At 31.0% G+C, this 10,188-nt stretch overlaps 1 long non-coding RNA gene across 1 annotated transcript; it reads right to left on the bottom strand.

Annotated features, from left to right (window-relative positions):
- Positions 1-7,630: 7,630 nt before the first annotated feature.
- On the bottom strand, positions 7,631-9,846 carry LOC143083096 (uncharacterized). Its single transcript, XR_012980538.1, has 2 exons — positions 9,091-9,846; positions 7,631-8,246 (listed from the first exon to the last, which is right to left on the bottom strand). It is a non-coding gene; the product is annotated as an uncharacterized LOC143083096 (long non-coding RNA).
- Between the last annotated feature and the right edge of the window lie 342 nt (positions 9,847-10,188).

The following is a 10,188-nucleotide window of genomic DNA, read 5'->3' as shown; positions in this document are numbered from 1 at the left end:
TTTAGACGAAACGCGCGTCTAGCGTAAGTATAAAATTTTTATATGGTATCGATGATGCGTTTATTTACAACCATTGGGTCGATGCCACTGCTGGTGGAGATTTTTTCCCCTGAGGCTATCACCAGCGCACTAGTCAGCACTTCTGCGTTGACTTGAATTATCATTGATATGTTCATACTTATAAATAATCTGTTAACAAAACTTTGAATGTTTGAAAAACTAAGGCTTTTCTACCTCAGGAAAAGATTACCTTAGCTGTATTTGGCAAAACTTTTAGGAATATTTGGTCCTCAATGCTCTTCAACTTTGTACTCTATTTGGCCTTTTAAACATTTTTTTTGATTCGAGCGTCACCGATGAGTCTTTTTTAGACGAAACGCGCGTCTGGCGTAATTATGAAATTTTGATCCTTGTATCTATGATGCGTTTATTAAAATAGATAAAACCTGTTTATGTCTTAATAAAACGCGTGGAAATTAAACAATTGTGAATATAAATTATGCAATCATGAAGGTTATTGTTAAATACTACATTACTAAAAGCGCTGTGCAGTTACGTATTTATATCATGGGAAATACTTTTATTCCAGGAGTTTATTAATATTTTGTTGATGAAATTTAGTATAGAATTGACCTCTAATTTAAAAACAAAGTTCTTGAAAAAAAAATGAAATATAGAGATAAATGTAATCTTGCAGCAATCAATCTTTAAAATTACAACATTATATATTCCTGTTTCATTAGACACATTAACATCAATTCTCTGTAATAAAAGACCAAATATGAAAAATTTTGGCCGGATTCTTTGTTTTTGGATTACTTTTTTTTAAGCTGACATGGTCCAAATTAACAGTCAAATTAAAAAAAAATCAATAAAAAAAATCTGAATAGTCTGGTTGCCATGGAAACCACGTGACCTCATATGTATATATTAGTATAGCAAGGAGAAATGGCTAACATTGTATTTTATTGTAAAAATGAGATAAAGCATATCGTTTTTTGTTATTTTCATGGGTATAAGAGCAGATTATAATCATTTAAGCTGCTAACCGCCAAATTTTTCGAAAAAAAAACCTGTTTTTTGGTACATAAGGTGGTCCACTTAACATGATTTTTGCCGATTTTTGTCATTTTTTACATCTGATTTTACCGAAAACGCAGAAATCCTCACATAAAAGACTAAAAAATATAAAATTTTGGATGTTTTGTCAACAAAATGCTGCAAAATATTCTGGGTAAATGTTGCAGAAAGTTGCCAATAGAGGAATATTAGTCATTGTAATTTACCCTGAAATCCCCCCTTTTTTTAGGTTCTATTTGTAAATAGATATTTCATATGAATATTTTCATAACAAAATAGTCCTTTCATATTGCATGTTCCAGCAATTAAAAATTTCATGCGCAAACTAATCTGGATGTAATTTCGAAAAATGAGTTATTTCCCTTTTTTGAAAATCTTCGTTCAATAACATTGAGACAACTTGATTATACTATTTCTGGATCACTATTCCCTATTTGACAGCTTTACAACAATTATCATTGAAGTATTCAACAGATAGAGACATACTGAATTATGAATGTTGCCTGTCCATTTTTAAAACAATTTCCGAACATAATTTGTGAAATTTATTACACTGAAATATCACATAGAAACTCTGAGTATTGAAAACTTTCAACTAGTCTATGAAACACAAGGTACACGTTGGACAGAAATTGACTTAATAAATCGTGTAACCGTCCTCTGAAACATATTGAAAACCTAATAGAGCTCAGAAAAAGAAAACCCACTTGTGAAGTTCCCGATTCCTATAACCTCAGGAAAATACAAAATGTAAATATCTAAGCATTTTTATCGTAGGCTTTTTTTGTAAAGTTTTAATCTAAAATTCAACAATTGGCAATATTATTTTTATACGACCGCAAAAATTGAAAATTTTTTGGTCGTATATTGGTATCATGTTGGCGGCGGCGTCGTCATCCGAAGACATTTGGTTTTCACACTCTAACTTTAGTAAAAGTAAATAGAAATCTATGAAATTTAAACACAAGGTTTATGACCATAAAAGGAAGGTTGGGATTGATTTTGGGTGTTTTTGGTCACAACTGTTTAGGAATTAGGGGCCAAAAAGGGCCCAAATAAGTATTTTTCTTGGTTTTCGCACAATAACTTTAGAATAAGTAAACAGAAATCTATGAAATTTTAATATAAGGTATATGACCACAAAAGGAAGGTTGGGATTGATTTTGGGAGTTTAAGTCCATACAGTTTCGAAATTAGGGTCCAAAAAAAGGTCCCAAAATAAGCATTTTTCTTGGTTTTTGCACAATAACTTTAGTATAAGTTAATAGAAATCTATAAAATTTAAACACAAGGTTTGGATTGATTTTGGGAGTTTTGGTCCCAATGAATTAGGGGCCAAAAGGGTCCCAAATTAAACTTTGTTTGATTTCATCAAAAATTGAACTATTGGGGTTCTTTGATATACCGAATCTAACCGTGTATTTATATTCTTGATTTTTGGTCCCATTTTGAAATTGGTCTACATTAAGGTCCAAAGGGTCCAAAATTAAACTTAGTTTGATTTTAACAAAAATTGAATTCGTGGGGTTCTATGATATGCTAAATCTAAACATGTACTTAGTTTTTTTATTATGGGCCCCGTTTTCAAGTTCGTCCAATTAAATCGGAGTCCAAAATTAAACTTTGTTTGATTTCAACAAAAAATCAATATATGGGGTTCTTCAATATGCTGAATCTAACCATATATTTAGATTTTTTAGTATTTAGGACCGGTTATCAAATTGGTCCATTTTGAGGTCTAAAGGGTCCAAAATTGAACTTTATTTGATTTCATAAAAAATTGAATTCTTGGGGTTTTTTGATATAATCTAACCATGTATTTAGATTTTGGATATTAGAATACCACAAAGGGATGGTAAGAATTGTCTTTTGGAGTTATGGTTCAAACCGTTCAGGAATAAGGTGCAAAAAAGGGGGGAAAGGGTTTCCAGGTTAATGGACAATCACTTAAGTACAAAACATAATTTAAAAGCAGTGTAAGGTTGGTAATTGAAACTCATTTTAAAAGCTCACCAAAACTTCTCTTAAATTATGTATATTGGAAATTTGCCAAAAACTTTGTTATTAATATATTCCATTGTAAATTTGCCAAAAACGTTATTTTAATGAACTTCATTGGAAATTTGCCAATATAAAATGTTGCATTTGAGTTATCTTTCTTTGTCCAGAATAGTAGTCAAATCAACTTAAGTCATGACTGTATGACATTTTACATTTTATGATGCATTTAAATGAGTAGTTATTGTTGAAAACTCCATTAGAAATTTGAATTGAGATCATTTTTGGAATAAGGGAAAGGGGGAGGTGAAAAAAATGGTGGGATTCAATTTTTCTTATTTCAGATTTCAGAAATGAAAAAGAAAATTTCTTCAAATATCAAAGGATTAACATTCAACAGCATAGTGACTATTTAATCACAATCCAAATTCGGAGCTGTATCCAGTTTGAATGTTGTGTCCATACTAGTCCCAACCGTTCAGGGTTCAACCTCTGCGGTCGTATAAAGCTGTACCCTGCGGAGCATTTGGTTCTAAATGGTTAGGATATTCAATAAAATTGAGAATGGAAATGGGGAATGTGTCAAAGAGACAACAACCCGACCACAGAGCAGACAACAGCAGAAGGTCACCAACAGGTCTTCAATGCAGCGAGAAATTCCCGCACCCGGAGGCGTCCTTCAGCTGGCCCCTAAACAAATATGTATACTAGTTAAGTGATTATGACCGCCATACTAAACTCCAAATTGTACACAAGAAACTAAAATTAAAAATAATACAAGACTAACAAAGGCCAGAGGTACCTGACTTGGGACAGGCGCAAACATTCGACGGGGTTAAACATGTTTATGAGATCTCAACCCTCCCCCTATACCTCTAGCCAATGCAGAAAAGTAAACGCATAACAATTTGCACATTAAAATTCAGTTCAAGAGAAGTCAGAGTGTGATGTCAGAAGATGTAACAAAAGAAAAAAAACAAAATGACAATAATACATAAATAACATCAGACTACTAGCAGGTAATTGACATGCCAGCTCCAGACTTCAATTAAACTGATAGAAAGATTATGTCTTCATCATATGAATATCAGGCATAATCCTTCCCGTGAGGGGTTTAGTATCATACCATCATAACATATATGAGAAGACCATAACCCTAGTCATACCAACTACTGTTTTTTTTTAAATAAATGTGTTTAGTTCCGATGCAAAGACACTATAAGTGAATCAATATTAACGCCAAAATATGCAATCTTTAATGACCTGACAACAGTATCTCCTTTCTTAATAAGTCTATTTAAAGGTTTTGTTAGCTTCTGAGGTGAATACTGACATCTTTGTGCTTTATAAAGAATATTTCCATAAAATATTGGATGTGAAATACCTGAACGTATAAGAAGTCTGTATGTTGAGCTAGGTTTACAAATAATGTCGTTATACCGATGATAAAATTAAGTAAATGTTTTGACTAGTTTGTGATATCGAAAACCCTGGTGTAATAATTTTCAGTAATACAGAAATTTCTCTCGTTAAAATCTAAAACATTGTTACATACACGAGCGAATCGTACAAGTTATTCTAGCTTGAATGTTATTCAATTTACCTGTTAACCTATTTTTTTTACATTTCATATACATTGTATCAATTTTCAAAGAGTTGGATTGTGGTTGAAATTTTCAAAAGTAGTATTTTGCTCTTTGAAAGATTGGCTGACAAGAAGAAAGAAAATTTCCATCTGCCTCGCGTTTAGTCGGACATATAAGTCGCTTTGATAAAAGTATTTTGCATATATATAAACCAATGTACTAATTTTGGCCTAAGCACTGCATTGACGTCTCATTTTTCTTATTCTTGTTTATAAAATATATTGTTTAAAAATATTTTTACAACTGCATCATGTGTATGATACATATATTGATGTGAAACTAAATGGGTATCGACCAAAACCGTCAAAACAAAATGATTTATAGTGCAAGCAATTTGAAAGTTAACACATGTATTAAAAATAACTTGAATACATGCTGAACTAATCATGTTGGGCCATATAAATTTTTTGGGAAAAAAAAGGGCACCCCAATCCCCTCTTTTTTTTAGGTTTGCATTAAGAATTTTTTATTGTCAACCATAGGTCAGTCATTTGAACAAACATATTCAACAAACAACAACATCAATATAGCATGTTAGTTGGTTTATATGGTGGAAATTGTCTGGTATGATAGCAAACATATGAAAAATTGGCCTCCATGAACAGTTTACACCTCTAATATGACCCAATTTGAATTATCCGCCATCGCTTTAAAATATCTTTACCCAGATATTTTTTCATTAATGATTAGTTTAAGACCTAATCTTTAAGTGTAGTGAGTCATGTTCTGGCTATATTTCTGGAAAAAAAATAATATTTTAGGGACCAAATTTGGTCGAATTTGACTCTTTTTGCTTAAGATCCACAGGACCTAAAATAGCTATTAGCTCTGATATTCTATACTGTTTTTCACCGTATGTGATTTACTTTAATAAATATATTTTTATAAAGCATATTATGTTGTTCATTTAATGATAAACTATTTAAAGCTATCTGCCATAATAAATGAGCTGTTCATAATTGAAATTTGGTCATTTTGAGGTAAATTTTTCCTTGGTTGCTAAGGAAATTTATGTTCCTTAGCAACCGACAAGAAGGACTGGGATGATAAAGATTTTAAACTGATTTTTATGAATAATGCAACTAACTTTGATGTTAGAGGTAGTTTTTCTGTCAAATTTTTTTTTTATGTGGCCAGCTGTTGGTTGATGCATACAGAGAATTGATGTTAAAATCTAAGGTAATTTCAAAAAGATTGAATCCATAAAAACTGATAAAAAGCAAACGACATTAACCACACAGCTTACAGTCACAAACTTCAATTTTAAGTCTGAGGGTATTTTCATTAAGGTTGCAATACTTGCACGTGACATAATTAACAAATCTCTTTCAAATATCTGTTTATAGATTTTTTTTAATTTGGGCACAAAATACGTTCCCGATATAAATGTAGGTAGTGAGAACATCAACAATCCTTGAACTTTGAAAAGTATTGAATATAATTATTTGAAATAATATCTTCAGGTTTTTACTTCTAGACAAAGATTACCGATGCCGTTTTTTGTTTTGTTTTGGAATTCACAGTACGTTAGCGCTGTTAATGATTCTTTAGTGAATGAAATGCACGTATGGGAAATATGATATTCTAATATGACATGCTTCTTTCGCTTTGTAAAAAACACCGTGTGAAAATTCTCGATCTATCTATACTTAGCGGAGACTCAGAACTATATACATAATAATGGATGTTACAATATACCTCCCACGTAAATCTACATGTATTTGAACCTATTTGCAAACGCATTGCCGATTTTATTGTATTGGAAAGTGTAATAAAACAAAAGACAAAAGAAATTTAATTCTTATTAAATGCATAATAAAAAGAATTAATATACTACAAATAGTTGTGTTTATTTCCTAAATATAATAAAACAGCTATATTTTGTTCAATGTCAATTTCATCATGGAACACTTTCTCCAAAATCAGGGGTTCATTAAGGGATGAAAATTATCTTGATATTTATGTTACGATTTTAAAAGCTATATATATACTAGTTTAAGTTGCAGTATAAAAACAATATAATTTTTTTGTAACCATCGAAGGTCGTTTAATATTGTATTAAAATAGAATTCTGAGGTAGGTTTTTTTATTTATTTTCCATTCTATTGCATTATTCGCATATTAACTGATTTCAGCGAGTCAACATGGCAGCTCCTTCGTTACGAAATGTCAATTTTGGTTTTGACGGTAGCTTACGAGAAAACATGTAAATTAAAAATCGCAAATATTGGGTTTGACAATTAAACATATTTTTTCTAGCGGTTATTAACGAAATAATCAATGCAAGCTAAAGATTTATGATAATATTTGAGCTTTATCTAACAAGGAGTAAAAAAGAACAGCTACACACACGGCATACCCATCCTCGCTTCAGTATTTGAATGAACGTATTTGTCCTATTAGAATGGCAGAATGCATACATAGAGGGAGGCGTTTATCTTGTTGGCGCATCTCTGTTTATGTTTTCTTTTATTATGGCTATTCGAATTAACACTCCTATTTTCTTACGTACATATTGTGCCGGTAACTACCCAGACAACATGAGTATGTTGGCCCAACATTGGCACAACGTATATCATTGCATTGGCCCATCGTTGTATTTTAACGTTGGCCCAACGTATAAGTGCAAAGTGGGCCTACGTTGGCCCAACATGATGGCTTCATGTTGGCCCAACGTTGTACGGTTATATGCAATACATCGAGCCAACGTTGGCCCATTGTATGAAAAACGAAATCCATGTTGGCACAACGTTGGACCAACGTAGAAATATCTTTTCTTATGTTGGCACTATGTTGGTCCAAGGTAGGTATTTCTCATTTTTATGTTGGCAATTCGTTGGTCTATTGTTTCAACCAAATTACAATGTATACTGCATGAGTAGCTGTATATGATAAATACTCCGGAGCGCATTTGATCTTTTTTTGTATTCCAAACTGCCAAAGTTTAAGGTAGCAATTCTGTATTTTTGTATTACCCATTGTTGTTACTGTCCTTGTTTTTTTCATGAACTTTGCCTCTTTAATTTTATATTTTGTGTGACGCTAAGATATTTCTTTGGCAATGTTTGATGGATCGACCAGATAAACTCTGTGTCATTTGGTGTCTTGTAAAGAGTTGTCTCATTAGCAATCATACCACATCTTCTTTTTTCATATCAATTTCATTTATTTCTTTAACAGAACAAATGACGTATGGCTTATGGTTAGGCGATCATACAAATAGTTTTTTCAGAGATGTAATTTTAGTTGTATTGGTTCCAGATCCAGAATGAAAATTAAATAATTCAGAAGATGAAACTTTATTTATTTTAAATTTGATATCATTGGTCGTCACCACAAGTAGTGTCCTTCTCAATTTGAACTTCAACAGTGTCATTATTATTTATATATGTTATTCTTTTTTTCCCCTCTCTGTTTCTTGCCACCTTCTCTGTCAAGGCTTAAGCGCCGCCAATCTTTAGCTGCATCATCTATCTCCTTATCCGAAGACTCATTACAGCTATGTTTTTTTTCTAACCGACTCTGTAATAAAGTTATAAGTAAACTTGAATTGCGTATTTGTCTAATGCATGCGTGCATAATCTCCCTTCTAGATATTTAATATAAATTAATGTATATTCTTAATAGTTTAAACACTATTTAATACAAAATAAAATCTTAAATAACCATTTTTTTTATATTGGTTATTTGTCTAATGGTCAGAAATTCATTAGTATTAGACGGATTTGTGGGCATAACAAACCCTTAATTATTACTATTATTTCAGAATTCGGTATCATACTTTATATATTCGTAATATACATGATATATAAAGAATAATTTAGATGTGCATTAATGAACAGTTATATATTTGATATATAAAAACACAGTTACACATTCAAGTGTGTAAATGATCAGATTTCACAAATATATCGTATCTGTTTGCATGCGATTTAGAAATACAATAAAACTAACAAATTCATTTATATTTTAATGAAGTAGAAATCATTATACCACATTTTTGAAACATTACGGAATAAGGTACATCGTAAGACAATTTTATTCCATTAACTTCAGTAATGATCATACATGTTGTGGTTATTGATTTAAATAATTTGCCATTTGTTTGGAGATACTAATGTTCAGTGGCAAATATTTCATGATAATTAATAGGATTGAAATGATTTAAAATCTAGAAAATATTTCGTCCGAAACGTATAATCTTCAAGATCAGCATTATAAAATGATGGAAATTAATATATGTTTTGATTTATAACAACATCCCTCAGATTAAAAAATCATATTGTATTTGTCATTCTTAATCGTATATATATATATATATATATATATATATATATATATCAGATTTTTTAAGGTTACAACTTACATGTTACTATCTTTCTCTTTGAATCTCAGATGACATGATTTTCTCTTTTTGTTTTCTTCGTATCACTGCTTTCTTACAAATACACAACAGGAAATAATCACAAAAGTGACCATCCCATTACATTCAGATTTCCTATAAAAAGTAAAATCACAAAAATACTGAACTCAGAGGAAAATCAATTCGGAAAGTCCATAATCACATGGCAAAATCAAATAACAAAACGCATCAAAAACGAATGGACAAGAACTGTCATATTCCTGACTTGGTACAGGCATTTTCAAATGTAGAAAATGGTGGATTGAACCTGGTTTTATAGCTAGCTAAACCTCTCACTTGTATGACAGTCGCATCAAATTCCATTATATAGTCACCGATGCGTGAACAAAACAAACAGACATAATAGGTAAAAATGTCAAAAATAGGGGTACAGCAGTCAACATTGTGTTATCATCTTAATCACTATAAAAACAACAAATGTAACGAAGAAGCACAAAAAGGCATACATCAAATTAACATCCTCATTTTGATTATATTATACGATTATATTTGTCTATGTAAAATGCACCCATCAAGGAAGGAGGGTATGGGTACTGGTGTAAAATTGCGCGTTTGAAATTCGCACAGGTAGACATGAAATAATTTTGTCGTTCAAAGTATGTCGGGATGCATAAATACAGTCACGCAAAATAGATATAACAAACACTGACTTAGCAGTTAAAGTAATAATAATAAATAAAATAATAGTGTGGTTCAAAGTATTACGTGATACATAAGTACAGAGTCACGTAAAATGTATATCACAAAAAAAGTTGGTTAACAGTAAAAGTAATATTAATGAATAAAATAATTTTGTCATTCAAAGTATGACAAGATACATAGGTACAGAGTCACATCATAAAATAATTTTGTCATTCAAAGTATGACAAGATACATAGGTACAGAGTCACATCATAAAATAATTTTGTCGTTCAAAGTATGATGGGATACATAAGCACAGAGATACGTCAAAAGGATATCTCAAAAAACAGACAACAGTAAAAGCAATATTAATAAAGACAAATAAAAGAATAATATAACACGTAATTAAGATGATAAACA

Source organism: Mytilus galloprovincialis, chromosome 7 (genome assembly GCF_965363235.1).
Source record: "Mytilus galloprovincialis chromosome 7, xbMytGall1.hap1.1, whole genome shotgun sequence".
Classification (NCBI taxonomy): domain Eukaryota; kingdom Metazoa; phylum Mollusca; class Bivalvia; order Mytilida; family Mytilidae; genus Mytilus; species Mytilus galloprovincialis.
The sequence above is the reverse complement of the archived record's forward strand: the minus strand, read 5'-3'. Positions and strand labels throughout refer to the sequence as shown.